Below are 16686 nucleotides of genomic sequence, written 5' to 3'. Positions count from 1 at the left end.
CCACTGCCTGCCTCGCAAGCACAAGGTCCCAAGTTCGATGCCCAGTACCAAAAAAAAAAAGAATTTTTGATGTTAATAAAAATCTTAGATCAGTTTGTTATAAAATAAAATGTTCATAATCACTGATGACTTAGCTTTCTTAAACCCAGATTGGGAAACATGTTAGGTCCGAAGGAAAGGCAGCAAGAGTTATTTTCTGTATCCTTTGGCATGAGTGGAGAGAGAAAGTCTTGCTGTGGGGAGAAAAGGCCAGGCGTGTCTGGAATTACAAAGGACAGTTTGCTTAAGGAGAGGATGCCTTGGAGGTAGGCAGGGGGTAAAGACCTGATTGGCAAGATGTGGGCAACATGTTGTGAAGACTGTGCACTGTACCTAGAAACTTGGACTTCATTCTGCAATAGAGCCGTCTAAGGTTGCTGAGCAAAAAAGTCAAATGATTTCATCTTTGTTTAAGACATAATTACATAAGTAATATGATTATGTAAATTGCATAGTAATGTGAACTAATCTGTATTTAAGACAGACGATTAATTAATTTCAAGATGCTAGATGGATCGGAATGTGGTAAGATTGCAGGCAAATAACTAGAGGATAATCATTAGGCATGATGTTATTTTATTTCAGATACATTTTTCTAAAGAAGCATTAATCTTTTTCCTTAGCTTTCCTCTCCTTTAAAAAAGCTCTGACTCTGAATTGCATTCTACAACTTCTCAAATTATTTCTATGGTTATACTTTTATTCATTCTATAAAGATTTGTATATGGCTTAAAAGCAATATATAATGTGACAGTAATTTTTCAAAAGGTCAAGACCAGTGAAAGCATAAGTTTGTTAGTAAAAGAAGACAGTTAAAAACTATTATGGAGCACTATGAGGCAGAAGACTCTCTGAGTTTCTTTAATTAGGCTACAAGTTTGATGCTGAGTATCCTGGAAACCAAAGCAAAAAGGAAAACAAATTGCTACAAGCTCATATCATCCAAAAGACAAAAGCTATGGGAAACCAGATGGGAAGAATGAGGTCTAATTGGCCTCCTTGATGAGCGCTGAGAAGAAAGAGGGCGTGCAAGTGAGCTAACACGCCCCAGGGAGAAGTAAAAACACCTGAGGGTAGGTTATTTACTATGAGAAGTACCATGGAGGGTGGGAGACAGATGGATTCTGTGGAACCCTAATTGTTCGTGCCTCTGTTGAGTGAATAAAGCCAAGGGACGCCAGTCATTTGGGGCTCTTTGTCTGAGGGAGACAGGGGCCCTTTGACCCCCAGATTTTAACCTGTTTCTGTGTCTCTTCATTTTTCATCCGTATCACCCCTTGGTCAGGTTGGAGCTCAGCTCGTATGCTGGTTCCTACAAAAAGACGTGTAATTTCCCATGGAGAAACGGAGTGATAGCAGGCATGACTTTGAAGCTGGTCATCAAATGTAAGTCCAATATAATTAGTCATTTGATTCTGATTTAATAATAGAAGTGGCAAATTTGATAAACTGAGAAAAGCAGAGACAGTACTTTGCCTTCAAGCGCATGAAAATGATCAAAGGAGGCACCAAAGCAGGAAGGGGAGCGAGAGAGAGAAAGACAGTAAATCTGTCACAGCAGGTCCCCGTCAGGGCACAGTGAGAAGGCCAGATAAACAACAATGGGCTCTCATTTCACTCTGTCTCTCCCAGAAGACCATCTAAAAATACATGTACCATCGGTTTTTAAACATTTTATTTTTAAATTATTAGTACATGTTTGCAGAACATAACGATTACATTTATCACGGGGAATTGGCACGTGGGCATAATACATCTTAATTCTTTTTTCGTCCTGTTTTTAAACAATTTAAGAGATACGTCATGGGAGTTTATAGGGCTTTTATTACATGCACATTTTTTATAAGCACATAATGAAAGCCTAAATACTGAAGGTCCCGCTGCTTTAATTTATTGACTTATAGCAAAGAACCCTATTGATGATGATATCCTAGCTGCAAAATGGCTTTAGAATAGAAATCATTCCAAGGTCCTTGAAAAGTCAGAAAACCTGAAAATCAAGTGTGCTACTGTGTCTAGTCTATGAATCTTTGCCAGTATGATGTCTCACATCAATGTTCATTTCCTCTCATTTTGGCCTTTTTCTTTTCTCTAAAGATTCTATTTTTGAAATAGAAGTATTTCATGCAAATGGCCAGGCATCATTTTCAGGGAAACATACTTACAGCAAGACCTCTGACAGTCCTGTGCTGGGTGGTAATGACTGCAGCATGCAGCAGTCTAAGTCTCGATACAGACGTTTCTCCCATCATAAAAACACCTAAAGCATCAGCACATAAGCAAAACCTCATTCAATCTTCCCTTTGGTAGCAAGAATAATTTGATGCCTAAATTTATGTCTCATATTAAAAGCTTAGGAGTCTGAGATCCACCATTTGAAGCATACTGTCATCATTATTATCTTTTTTCCCTAAAGCTTCAAAGGAATACATTGCTTTTTTCTTAAGCATCATCTTACTGGTTCTTAAAGTCCTTTTGGTATTAGAGGTAGGAGAATTCAATTTTATGCACATTTCCTCAATGCTACCTCTTATGTGCAGAGAGCCACGGTACCAAAGAGAGGTGAGATAAGAAAAGCATAATCCAGGAAATGTAGTCACTTCCCAAAGCACGTATAAGCAGTCACAGGTGCAGGCAGGAGGTACCAGTCCTAGGCACAACCCCATTACTCCATTTGTTTGAGGTGGAGAGAATCAAGAACATTTTATAAGGGTGATGGGAAGTTTGGCTCATGGAAACAGAAGCAACAATTTTAGCAAAATTAGACACTTGACACATTCAAAATAGATATAATATTTAGGAAACATCTTTAGTTATAGTACATATTAACACCCAACCTATATTTTAGGTGACTAGCAGAAGAAATATTTTGGAGAAGTATGTAATGGAGTTGTGGGTATCCATCAAATTGGATGTACCTTCCAGAAGCAGTCAAAAAGAAAACATCTTGTTCCTCTCCTTGGATTAAATAAGGCCTCTGCCTGGAATAGAATTAAATTGGAATCTCTGTACCCACACACACACACTCCACAGCAGTTAGAGAGAGGAACTTCTATTTGATCATCTTTAACAGGTAAAGAGGTTAGCTTTAAACTGTTTCCACATGGGGAAGACCATTGTCATCTGCCCCTCAGGACCCATGATCCTCTTGTCCTCCACTTTCAAAAATTGTAATAGCCCGTAGGTTCCTCTTAATTATTAGCAACACCAGTAAAAACAAAGCTAGTGATGTCCCTGCTTCTGCACAATGTTTGAGAGAAGCTCTCACAGTTGAAATCGCTGTGACTTTTTATGAAATCCCATTGAGGCAATTTCTAACAGAAGCTTTACTCATTTCTGGAGAAATAGTTTGTGAAGAAAGCTTTAGCTCAGAAACCCAAACAAATGGAAGAACGACAGAGAAGAGACTTGGTGCACATAAAAATGATTAAAAATACTTGTTAGTCTTCATGCTAGCAGGTCATTGACTGGCAGGACATTCATCACCTTAATACTCCACAAAGAAGGCTTAGCATGAGAAGAACGGCTTCTGTATACAATCGATCTGTTGGAATAATAGAAAAAACCCAAAAGGAAATCTGACATCTTGAGCTGTAAAATAAACAAATCTGTACTAGTCCCCAGTCTGTGTTGAAATTCTTCACTTGTTCAAAGGGAAGTGAAAATAGAAGAATTCTCTGTGATGGTGGAAAGAGGGCTGAACAGGAGGCTAGGAGAGCAGGTTCTGCCATGTGTGTTCTATGCCTCCTCTTTGAGTTCAGGTTTTCTCCTTTGCAAAAATAGGAATAATAAATACTGTGATGAATCTCAGAAATCTCTCGTAGGACTTTTGTTGGGATTGGCATAAGAGATGGAGCAAGGACAACTAAACAACAGAAAGCTGTGGGGCAAGAATGGAGAAACTAGAATGACTGTCAAAATATCAGAAAACCAACAGATACAGGTCACTCTGCCTCCCTAAAGATGTGCAGGCAGTGCAAAGGCAAAAGACATGACCTGTGTCTGTGTCCAACCTTATTTGCATTATGCTTTTGAGCCCTCCTCCAGTAGACTTTGGACACCACGGCACTTCCTGCAAAAACCTTGTAGAGGCACCCACCCTCGCCCCGGGAGGGCTGAGTCAAGTGTCCCTTAGGGCCATGACTACTGTCAGTCCCCAGCTGTAGATCCTCCCATAATTGCAAGACCTTAAGAGATCCTGTATCTGCCCTATCAGGACCATGAGCTCTTTTCACCATCCTGCTCCCACTCTATGGAGTGAACGTTCATTTCTTTTGCTTTTAATAAATCTTACTTTTGTTACCCTTTTGAAGTATTGTTCTGCTCGGTTTTTTGCTCAGGATACCAAAAGCCTGGAAACTACTCCCCTGAGACCTTCCATCCAAGATAAAGGATGAAATAGGGCAATGTATAAGGTTGTCGTTAAGTGTATTATCTTACTTAAGCACCATGGCAACCTCATAGGAATTCTCATTTTTCTACAAATAAGGACTCTGAAATTTAGAGAGGCTAAGAATTTGTAAGTAATCATGGTGATAAAAAATAGTAAAGCACAGATTCTCTGATTCAGCCAATGCTATGTAGCATGTATCATAGGAAGGATCTAGTGGTCATTTTGTTCTAGCCTACCATCTGATGGGGATTCCTCTCTGCTTTCTTATATTCCTCCTTTATTCTAAATCTTTTGTTTTCATTGTATACTGGTTCCTTTCCTCAGCACCATTGACTTTATCTTTGCCTAAAACAGTCCTGTGTCCTAGTCTTCATTTTGCTCCTAAACATCTTCTAGAGTCAACTCAGACGGCACTGTGGGTTGTAATATTGCACACATTTCTGTATTTTTAGCTTCAGCAAAATCTGGCCATTGGTAGGTAGACAAATATTTACTCAATGAAGGATTGTATGCCAGAAACTGAGACCCAGAGAAGTGAATGGAGTGGACCAATGCCATGAGACAGTTGATCTATAAGTAGCCAAATCTACCATTCTTCCTACATTTTTGGGTGCTGAGTTTATTTCTTGTCCAAAATAATGGATTTTGAAATTGAATACTTTAATCATAATCTATTAAATAAAACCCCAGTGATTCCCTAAATTAGTCATCCACTGTAAAACTAGAATGATATATTATTTTGGTTAAGAAAAAATTAGCTGGGGGGAAAATTGAGTTGGCTAAAATAAGACTTGGGACCAATTAATGACATGAGAGTGAGAAGCTAGAAGCAATATTCAGATATTAGAGAAAAGGCTCAGAGCTACTTTATATTAACTTTTGCAGCATGTGAATATTTTGTGTCAATCTACTTTGAAGAATACCAAATTCTCTCTACTATTTAGCTATGCAAAGTTCAATTTCAGCCTTTTCTGCCAGGATACAGCCATATTAAATCGAAAGGTTAAAGAAATGCAAGAATAAAAATTATATAAGGAGAAGTTTTAATAAATTATGTTTAGGGGAACCTGTATCACAGAGGGAGCATTATCATTAAAGGATGAAGAAATTTTTCATCTATTAAGAAATGAGATAATTTCAAAAATGATGTCACCATGCCACATCAGTGACGGATGGTGTTATTCATGTCAACGGGATAAACCATTTTCTCTTTTGCCAGTTTAGTATAAAGCAATCACTGTGCCACCTAGTGTTTATTAAAATTCATTGACAAATGATATACAACAACATCAAGGGAAATAAGCCACACTTAGAGTATGATTTATTCTTTCCACTTAGGGCTTGGTAACCTGGAAAGTTAATCTAACATGCTCATTATAGATGAACTGGCTAAGATAAATTTGAAATAGAAAAAAAAAAAAGAAAAAAATGACCATGTGTGTTTTTTAAACTCTTCCAGATGGGCAATTTCAAGCATCTACAAAAGTCTGCAGGATAGTATAACAAATCCCAAGTTTCATCACTTGCTTTTAACGATTATCAACTCAGGACCAGGTCCATGATTATCAACTCATGGACCCCAACTGGGCCCATTTGTGCTAGATTATTTTGAGACAAGCTCATTTTTTATTGAAGCTAGTCTTATGATATTCTTTGATTCAAAAACATATCAGTATCCATTCCTAAACCATAAGAACGTTTTCAAAATATAACCAAAGCATCATTGTTAAACCTAAATATATTAACAATAATTTGATAATTTTATCAGCCATTCAGTTACTATTCACATTTGATTATCTCATAATGTTTAAATACTTGATTTGCTTAAATTAAGATCCAAATAAGGTCTATACATTGCAATTTGTTCATATACCTTCTTAAAATTTCCTTTTATCCATAAATTTCTCATCTCTGTTCTTTTTTCTTTATTATAAATTACTAAGAACCCCAAGATACTTGGCTGGTGAGCTTTCCATATTTGGAAATTTCATGATTTTATCTCTGTAATCTGTGATTTAACTTGTTTCTCTTTCTTGTGCTTCCTGTAAACTAGGTAGTGAGCACTTTCCTTAGCAAAGACTTGATCGATCAAGTTCTTGGTTTTGTGGGTAAAATTCCCTGATAGGTGCATGTCCTTCACCATGAGACACATGGTGTCTGGTGGTGTCTCTGTAGTATCAGCACCATTCATAATGATCTCTGTGCTCCAGATTTATTTTGTGAAGGTTGTGGAATATGGCGGTATTCTAATTTGCTTACTCTTTCTTATTCATTAGCTAAAATGCTTTCAAATTTTTCCTCCATCAATCTTTGTCACAAGGCAAAAAATAAGTGCATGATTTCATTTTGCCTTCAACAATTTTCAAAATAGTTAATTCCCTAGCGTCTTCCACATGTGACCATTGAAATTTTTTTTAACATTATCGACTAGTGGATTGAAACATATTTGATGTCTTTCAATTCATTGTGGTTGTTATTCATTTACTGTTCAAAGGATCTCATCTTTGGCCATCTGGAGACTCTTCAGTTTGGCTTTTTGAATTCTTTTGTCATAATGCTTTACGCTGATTTCAGCCTAACATGATGCTTTAAGCTCATCTGGTACATTTCTTGCCCTAGACCTGAAAGCCATTTATACAATCAGCTCTAGTTGCTTTTAGCACACAATAGTAATTATCTTTTACAGTGTGAACAATAAGGTGTTCATTGCTGCTTGGATTATTGCTATTAAACCCTCTTAAGGGACAGAACCATGACATATGTGCAATGAATATATGTTTTTCACTTATATTCTTAGTTCATATTCATCTTTCCAGGTAAAATGTTGGTATTATATTCTAGAGATTTATTTCTTTGGTTTTTATCTTTTATCCTCATGCCAAAAATACTTAGTTCTGACAACATTTACAGAATTTCTTGTATAATTTTTTTGATATATATTATGTAACAGTTTCAGAAGACCAATACCAATCTTATTAAAATTTGGGTTATGGAAGCAGTTTAAGATCTTCTATTTATTTTTAAGGGGACAAACCAGAGAGATGGATCATTAGATTCCTATATTTTATGGTTACTTGAAATCATTCTTTCTATTTTATGCCACTAACTTGATTAACAGTTCAGTGTATTCATTTCATTTTACTTTGATTTATAGGGATTACTTTCAAAATTATGTTATAATTATTTAGACCATACTGTGTCATATGACAGCTATATACGGTCACCCTCATATCCATGGTGAAGTATTTGTTCCACATTTAAGTATATACGCTCAGTGCTCACAACCATCTCTGTGTCATTTCATTGTTTGAATCATTCGCTAGTCCATTCTCTCCAAGGACTCAGAACAATACTCTCTGAATGCTTGCATAATCAAAACAATTTATGTATAACTTTAAACTTAAATATCTGTTTGCCTGGATGTAAAACTCTTGTCCATATTTTCTTACCATTTGTAATATATTACTCAATTGTCCTCTGGAACAAAATGTTGTCATTGAAAAGTCTAATTGTCAGTCTTATTTTTTTCTCCTTAATGAGTGGCTTAGTCATTTTTCTTTGATGACTAAAGGTTTTGTTTTGTTTTTCTCTTGAAATTCAATAGATTTCTTAAATTATGACTCATTGTGGTTGGCCTGGGTTGGTTTTCCAGATTCATATCTTCTACATATCGGACACATTTGCCTGAACTCTAGTTTTACTTTGTATGTGCTCTCCTTGCTTTGGTGGTTTCCTTTGGGAGCTCCTATCATATAATATGTATTTTAGATGGTTGTGTGTTGCTATAACAGAATGCTTGAGACTGAGTAATTTTTAGAGAAGGGAAGTTTATTTGACTCATGGTTTAGGTGGCTGGGAAGTCTATGGGCATGGCTAGTATCTAGCAAGGGTCTTTTTGCTGAGTCACAACACAAATGAAGGGAAGAAAGAGTATGTGTGAAATAGGAAAATTGATCTGAATTTATCCTTTATCAGGAGTTCACTCCCCCAGTAACTAGCTCACTCCTGCAGTAATGGCCTGAATCCACATTCATAAGGGGAGAGTCCTCATGACCTACTCTCCTGTTAGAGATTTCACTTTTTTTTTTTTTTTTTTTTTTTTGGTGGTATTGGAGATTGAACTCGGGGTCTTCACACTGAGCTCCATCCCCAGCCCTTTTTTATTTTTTATTTTGAGACAGGAACTCACTGAGTCCCTAAGATGCTCAGGCTGCGCTCGAACTTGTGACCCTCCTGCTTCAACCTCCCCGAGAGCTGGGATGACAGCCTTGTGGCATCACCCTTGGATCGCCTCACCTCTTCTTCATATTTTCAGAATGGCAATTAAATGTCAACATGAATTTTGGAGGGGACTTCAAGCCATAGCAATAATTCGTTGTCTGTTACTTTTGCTTTAATAATTTTTTTTTTATTTTTTATTTTCCTCCTAGTCTCTTTTCTATTTTTCTCCTTATGATATTTTTTTGCCCTTATGCTTGTCCCATCTTAGCCTTCATTTCTGAAATTATGGGATTTTTACTTGCTTTTATTTCTTTCTTAAATTCTGTCAGCCCACTTTTCAAACTTTTCTTTTGTCCAGGGATCTCACTTCCTCATTCTGACTTACGGCTTGCTTCCATAGCTTCTATTACTTTCTCAAAATCTCTGCCCACTTAGAAATAAAAGGTCATGGTTTTTGTTGTTGTATGGTTGTGTCTTTGTGGCATGATTTTATTGTCTATAGGAATATTGTTCTTTATCCTTCATTGTTTTCTTAAGATGACAATGTGGTATTCAATCCGTAATTGCTGTTTCTCTTGGTTCTCCTATGCTTGCAGAGAGGAGGAGCTGCCCCTTTCTGGTTCTGTTGGGTCTGCTGGGATCTAGGGACTTACGTTTCTGAAACACATTCCCCTTGCCTCCCATCCCACTGAGCTCTGGCCCTTTTCTTCCTTGTGCCTTTTGGCGTCCTTGTCCAATGCCTGGAAGTTTCTCCTAGATATGGAGGACTTGTCTGGCTTTAAGAAAGTGGCTTTGAGTATTTAGGTGCATAAATATTATTGTATCATTGTTGTCAATTTCAGTTTTTAGTGTTACAAAGGCTATTTTTTAAAGAGTCTCTGTTTTATTTAGTTTTGAATACATTCTGATCTGAGCAATCTGAGAGTTTGCAGGGGATTTGGAGCCTCCAAAGACCCTTTTGAGTTTTGTCTGCCCTTGCTAGACTGGCTGGGTGGGCTGAGAACAGATTTTCGTTGGAAGTGGGCACTGGCCATGCTGAGAGCAGACCCCATCTGGCAATATGACTCTGGGCTGCTGATTGGAAGCCTCTTGCCTTTTTTTCTGTTCCCTTTCATCGCTGTTAACACCTGCATGTTCTTGCTCTCAGTGTTTTGAAGCCTCCTGCTCCTGGGAATACCTTATCATTTTGGCTGCATGCATTGTCTAAGGTTTTTCTGTTTTGTCATATCAATTGTTCTATCTCTTTTTGTTGAAGGGATTTGGGGAAGATTAAAAAGTTCCTCCTGCTATCTTTTTGCTTGTGGGTGATTGTGGAGCAACTGAGGTAAGGCAGACATTTTTTTAGGCATGTAAATAAAACCTGGGGTGAAATTTCATTTGTTTTTCTTTTTAATGTTACTGTCCTTCTTCTCCATAAATATATCAGATAATAAACATGGTGCTGTTTGAACATACAATGAAAATCGTCGAACAGAATTTTGAAAATGTCAAGGATCTCAGGAGAGAAGGCTATTCTGTCTGTGTTCGTAACATTATGGAATAAATTGTTCCAATCTCCTTCAAAATAAATACTGAGAATTACAATCTTTTTTCTTATGATAAGCCTCCCAGAAATTCAAGCTCACAGAATGTATAAATAATAAGGCAAGAAACACAACGGGATGAATGAAAAGGAAATGAACTTCTACACTTTCAAGACCTGCCTATTATGAGTCTGTTACTATACAGTGTGCAACTGCCAACATCTTACATAATATTTTTTCTATTCAAAATGATGCATGACAGCTTATAATTTCTGATCACATGGTATAACAATCAACTTATGTAATTGATTTTTGGGTTTTTAAAAAAAAACTTCCTTTGTCTCAAAAGACATGATTTGTTGTAGGGAGTAATTAAGTACAGCATGCAGCATACAAAATCATTTCATTTTTCAACTTCTATTGTATATACAGCCAGGGCTACCTTAATTAATATGCCCAATCCCCAGGAAATGATTTCAATCAACCACTCTGTTGTCCCAGCTGGTATCATATTTGACTCTTTGTACTACTCTTCTCCATACTCCTGGAAATGAGGGGTCACATTCGGATTATTCCATGTGCAATGCCTCTAAGATGTCCTCTAATTCTCTCATACCCCTGCTCACTGCCATCTCTTTTGCCTGGACCATTTTAACACACACATTTCTGTTTCTTCTTGTCCATTCTCTAAATTTTGATTTTGTCAAAGCACAAATCTTACTATGTCATTTCTTTACTTAAAACTCTTTAAAGTCTTCTCAACTCTGTGGGTAAAATCTAGATTCACTGATATGACTTTGAACGTCCCAACCCTCTCCTTTCTGTTTGTCTCTCTTTAGCTTTATTGTGTTGAACTTCCCTGGCTTTTTGTAGAGACGAGCTTTCTTGCTTCTAGGGCTTCCTGTATGCTCCTTTGTCTTTCTAGAATACCCATGTCCTTCCCATCTCTTCATCAGCCTAGGCAATACCTGCACACCTTTTAGGACTGGGTTGAAGTATCCCTTCTGCAGAAAGACCGTCTCCAAAATTTTGCTCAAGTCAAGTTCTCTTGCTGCAGGTTCTCAGGGGTTTCTCTGTTTTTCTCCATAACAGTCATCACCTTGATTGCTTTGTGCACATTTCTGTCTCTGGACAGTAGGCTTCTTGAAGACAGGGGATGACTGTCTTGCTGACTATCCGATCTTTAGAACCAAATCCATTTCCTAACACTCAGTAGGCATTTGATATGTATGTATTAACATTTTTGGACTGCCATCAGATCCACATATATAATGGAATATCTGTAGTGGGCTAGGGTGATTCAGGGTCTCACCTCTGGGGCAAAATTTTGGGGGCACCAAACAAACTCAGTATGGAGATAAATAATGTCTGTGATGAGGAATTATGTGTGTCAATCTGACCGGGTCACAGGTTGCCCATGTATTTGCTTAGACATTTCTGGGTGTCTGTGAGGGTGCCCTGGAAGAGATTGGTATGTGAGTAGAGGGACTGAATAAAGCAGATGACCCTCTACAATGTGTGTGGGCATCACCAAGAGAGTTGAGGCCTGAATGGCACAGAAAGGTGGAGCAAGGAGGGACGTTCCTTCTTTCTTGCTGACCTCTGAGAGCTGCAGCGTCAATATTCTGCTGCCCTGGGCACTCCTGGTTCTCAGGACTTCAGACTCAGCCTAGAATCTAAACCACTGCCTCTCTGATTCTTAAGCTTGAGAACCACATCACTGGATTTCTTGGGTCTCCAGTTTGCAGATCATGGGACTTCTCTACCCCTGTAACCATCTGAGCCAATACTTTATTATCAGTCTGTCTGTCTGTCTGTCTATCTACAAACACACACGTATTTCCTATTTATTCTCTCTTTCTGGAGAACTATAACTAATACTGTATTTTAAGGTATAAAATTCATGCAAAATACCTATGATAAAATATCAACATTTTAAATAAACTCAGAAGCAATCACAATGCTCATATACTGAGCCATTTTGAAGCCTAAGGCCAAAGGAAAACAATATCAGCCATGATCATCTTGTCTTTATTTAAAAATGTGTTATTTGTCCATCATGGAGCTCTTTGCATTAATTTTGACTAATTGAAATTTCATATGAAAATATTATTTCTCTGGAACAACAAATATGTTAGAGTATGCTGAGATTTTGTGATTGAGGTGAGTATCTTATTTGTCTCACTTTGCCCTATCCACCATGGCCCCTTAGACCTCTCCTCTCTCCCCATACCTGCCTTCCTGGTAGCATGATCAACAGGGGGGTAGGTTCTCTCTCTGCCTGCTGCCAAGAGTCCAGTGAGGGAAACGGGAGCCTTTCCCAGTTTCCTGAGTCAGTATTGGCTGAATCTAGTTCATTTGCTGCTGTCTGCAACTCCCAAGGACTGCTGTCTCCCTTTGATATCTGACTATGATGCAGCCAGCCCGGCATCCACACTGGAGGACTTAGACAGCTACACCTTCTTTCATGCTCATCCCTAAATTCCCCAGGTTCCACCAACACAGCACAAATGTCCTCAGACAACTTTTACAGTGGGCTTCAAGTAATGGAAGAGGATAGCACACAGCATCTAGGCACTGAAAAGTGAAGAACAGATGTCACTGTAGTCTCCATGGGAATTTTTTCACTGTTGCACTTTTGTGCAGGGCGCTGCCCACACCACCTTGCTAAGTATTTCCCCTTTCTTTCTTCTCCTCATTCAGGGTACTGCTGAGGGGGTTTAGAGTACACCACCCCAAAGTGTACCAATCTGGCAACTGGCTTGTTTTGAACTGAAGGCAGTTGAGAGAAAGAAAGAAAATCTCTGCCTTCCCCTACTATGTCAGTTCAATGTCTCTGAAAATATCTGAGATAATCAACTTATAAAAAGGACAGATTTATTTTGGCTCACGGTTTCAGAGTTTTCAGTCTTTGGTTGCTTGGCCCCATCCGTTTGGGGCTTTAGTGAGGTAGAATATTATTGTCAGGAGCACTCAGTGGAGAAAAGTTGCTCACCTCATGGCATCCAGGAAGGAGAGATGGAAGTGGGGATGCCAGGGTCCCTGTATCCCCTTTGAGGTCACACCCCCGAAACCTCACATCCTTCTACTAGGACCTACCTCCTGAAGGTTCCCAATGAGCTAAGCTTTTAGCACATGACCTTTGGGGGACATTGTGGGAGACATCTGAGACCCAATCCATAACATCTATCTACCAGGAAGGGCATTTTCGTCCTCTAGACTCTTTGTCAGTGCAGGAGATAACACTACAGGGGCTGGAGCAAACACTGCCCAGCACCTCATCTTCCATTAGTTTTCTCCATATACTTACCTTCTATAGTTTGTTGTCTCAAAATTTCAAAGCTCCTTTTCTTTGTCTTCACTGCTCTGTAAAATTATTTTTTGTTAAGATGCCATAGAAGTCCAAGATATAGCCACCCCTTGAGTCACTTATCACCGAGTTCTCTGTGTGTATGCACAATGCATGGATTCATAAACTTCTGATTGTTTTTCTCTCATTGACCTAACTTTTATCTGTCTGGTCTGCAGAAATCCAGTTCTAGAAGAAAAGTAGAAGAAAAAATTTTCTCTCCTACACTCTATTCCTATCTCCTAAGCTCCCATCAGAAACCACAGAGATTCTATTTTTGCCCTTTAATTACGCAAAACAATTTGTTTTCTTCCCCTAATTGATCTTCTTTATCACTTATCTAATTTCTAACCAAAACTGTTCATCAAGGTAGTTTTTTCCTACTTAAATGCCCATTAAAATGAATGAATAGATCCATTTCCTCCTTAGAAAGCAAAGCTTATACATCATTTTCTCCCCAACACTGATTTTTCTTTTTTTTGGTACTGGGAATCGAACTCAGGCCCTTGTGCTTGCATAGCAGGTGGCAAAACCACTGCGCTAAATCCCCAGCCCCTAATTTTTATACTGTCTGCAAACAACTACATTAGACACTCTTCAGATTTTTTATGTGTTTTCTGTTTTTACAATGCATTATAGATATTATCTCCATTTTATAGTTGGGACACTCAAGGCTTAATAAAGTGTGTAGTGTTTTGTTCAAAGTCAATATAGCTAGTAAGTTGGTGAAACAATTGGAACTTAGATTTAATTTCTATGTCTGGGCATTTGCCATGAAACTATGCTGTTTCATTTAATGTAGCTTACCTGCCTTTCTTCCTCTTCCTCCTTCCCTTCCCTTCCCTCCTCAATATTTGCTCTAAATATAATACTATTCTAGGTGCTGGGAACATAGCACAGGGTAAACCAAGTCCCTGCCTCTGAAGTTTACATTTGAATTAGGACCTGAGGTCTACGGCCATACCACCCTGAACGTGCCCGATCTCTTCGGAATTAGGACATGAGTAGAGATAGGCAATAAACGAGCAAGTTGTGTTCAGGATGTGTTTAGTGTATGAGGCGGTGGCAAGTGCTGAATCCAGCCTGTGCTCTCCGCCCTCAGCGGGCAGCAAGTGATAAGGAACAGTGCATGTGGGACAAAGAAAAGGCACACCTGGTACAAGTAGCCCAAGATTACAACCGAAATTCTCTCCATCTTCCCCCTCACACACACCTTTACAATGTGAAAGACGTGTCATGTGTATCTTTGTCTCTGTAAGTTCTAAATGTGTCTGCTGAATACACAGGAGAGTGCATCACCTGCTGTCAAATACACCCCGAATCCCAGCCCCACGGCGTGTTTTGGGGACACACCCTAGCTCGCTTACTACTCAGAGCAGGGAGGAAGCGGACCAGGTCCCAGGACTTTCTGCAGTGTCTGTGGGAGAAAGGCGAGGTGAGGCTTTATTGAGGATTGGAAGTTTGCTCTAAGGAGGGGCTTTTAAAGCAGTTTGATGAGGTGAAAGATCAAGGTTAACAAGTTAGGATCCCTGGAAACAGCAAAACAAGATATTTGAGGCAGGAGGTTCAAGTGTCTTAATCATAAAACCAGCCTCGTGGTGCTTCTTCGTGAAGTATGGCCAGATCTCCCAGGAATTCCTTGAATGAGCAGTGAGATCATTGGCCTAGACAAGAGTAACCTGGGAAGTAGAGCTATGCTAATGAAATTATGCTAATAAAGCTATAAAGACAATGGAGTAAGTCATATTAGTGCAGCCATTTTGATTATATAAGGAAACGGAGTACAGAGTAAAACCAGTGTTTTCAAATGTTCATGTAATTTTCATAAATCATAATGTGCAGGAGAAAGTGTAAAGTTTTGAAAAGTTGGGCTCAGAAACTGCAATGTCATGACTAAAAGTGATCGTCAGTTTCAAATTTGTTTTCTCTGATTTCTGTTCTGAAATTTCAGAGATATTTTGACACTCATTCTTTTTGGCATCTGGCTCCTATTATTGAAAATAGGACAGAATTTTGTTTCTGACCCATCTTAAATCTGTACAGATGAATTATATGAATATGTATTTTTTTCTGACTGCCAACATTGGCTGTGATTCAAGTAGGGGTCATGCTAGGTCAAAATATTTTTTCCTTATAACTTTGTATTTCACCATTCAATCACTTGGTCTTTTCTAGGTTTTCCCCATTTTAAACTTGGGCCCTGATTTCGTCCTCTGCTTTTTTTTCCCATTAAGTTTCTTGGTACATTTAAGGTGTACATTATGATCACATTTCTGATTGGGAATTTGTACCTGTACATGATATATCCCCATTCTTATTTTTTTCCCCTTCCCCTGCCCTCCCTTCAACCCCTCCACCCTCCCTATTTACAAAGACTTTGTTTCCATTTTTTCCTTTTCCTCATATTTATTCCTTTCCCTTCTTTCCTTTCCCCTATCCCTCCTACTTCCCCTTTGGAACTTTTCTTCCTATTTCACATTATCTGTTATACATTTTGATCCTTATTTACACTTTCAGTTTCTCACACTAGAGATACTATTTGGTATTTACACATGTGTGTCCTATTATTTCACTTAAGAGTATGGCCTCAATATGCATCCATTTAGCTATAAATGTCTTTAGTTTCTCATTCTTTATGGCTGAGTAGTACTCTATTTTATTAAAAAAAAAACACATCTTTATCCAGTTTCCACTGGGCACTTGGGCTGTTTCCAAGTTTTAGCTGTTACAAATTGTGCTGCTATGAACATGGGTGCACATATATCACTGTGGTATGATTCTTTTAGTTCTTTTGGGAAAATACCCAGCAGGGGAATAGCTGGGTCAAATGGGACCTCTAGTCCTAGTTCTTTGAGGTATCTCCATACTGATTTCCACAGTGGTTGCACCAGTCTGCACTCCCACCAGCAGTGGAGAAGGTTTCCTTTTCTCCCATAGCCCTCCCAGCATCTGCTGTTGCTCAATTTCTTGATAGCAGCCATTCTTTCTACTTTACATAGATGTGATCCATTTGTCACAGTGGTAGCAGTTAGAAGGGGATGAAGAGGTATGATGGTAAAGGCTTATTTGGCAGGTTCCCCAAAATACTTTTAGAAATGCTACAGCCAATTTGGAGATGTGAACCATAATTCACATATGGCGCACTGGGCCATCCGTCCTCT

General features: G+C 38.6%; 1 long non-coding RNA gene across 1 annotated transcript in view; it reads left to right on the top strand.

Moving 5' to 3' along the window:
• The first annotated feature begins 1210 nt into the window (after positions 1-1210).
• LOC147829068 (uncharacterized) overlaps positions 1211-16686 on the top strand; it is a 33013-nt gene continuing 17537 nt past the window's right edge. The window contains exon 1 of the long non-coding RNA XR_015449626.1: positions 1211-1425. This is a non-coding gene — a long non-coding RNA (uncharacterized LOC147829068). The remainder of the gene's footprint in view (positions 1426-16686) is intronic.

Source organism: Heterocephalus glaber, unplaced genomic scaffold (genome assembly GCF_053883595.1).
Source record: "Heterocephalus glaber isolate CG9 unplaced genomic scaffold, H.glaber_assembly_v1.0 deba00000768, whole genome shotgun sequence".
Lineage (NCBI taxonomy): Eukaryota > Metazoa > Chordata > Mammalia > Rodentia > Bathyergidae > Heterocephalus > Heterocephalus glaber.
Note: the sequence above shows the minus strand (reverse complement) of the source record. Positions and strands in the feature narration are given on the sequence as shown.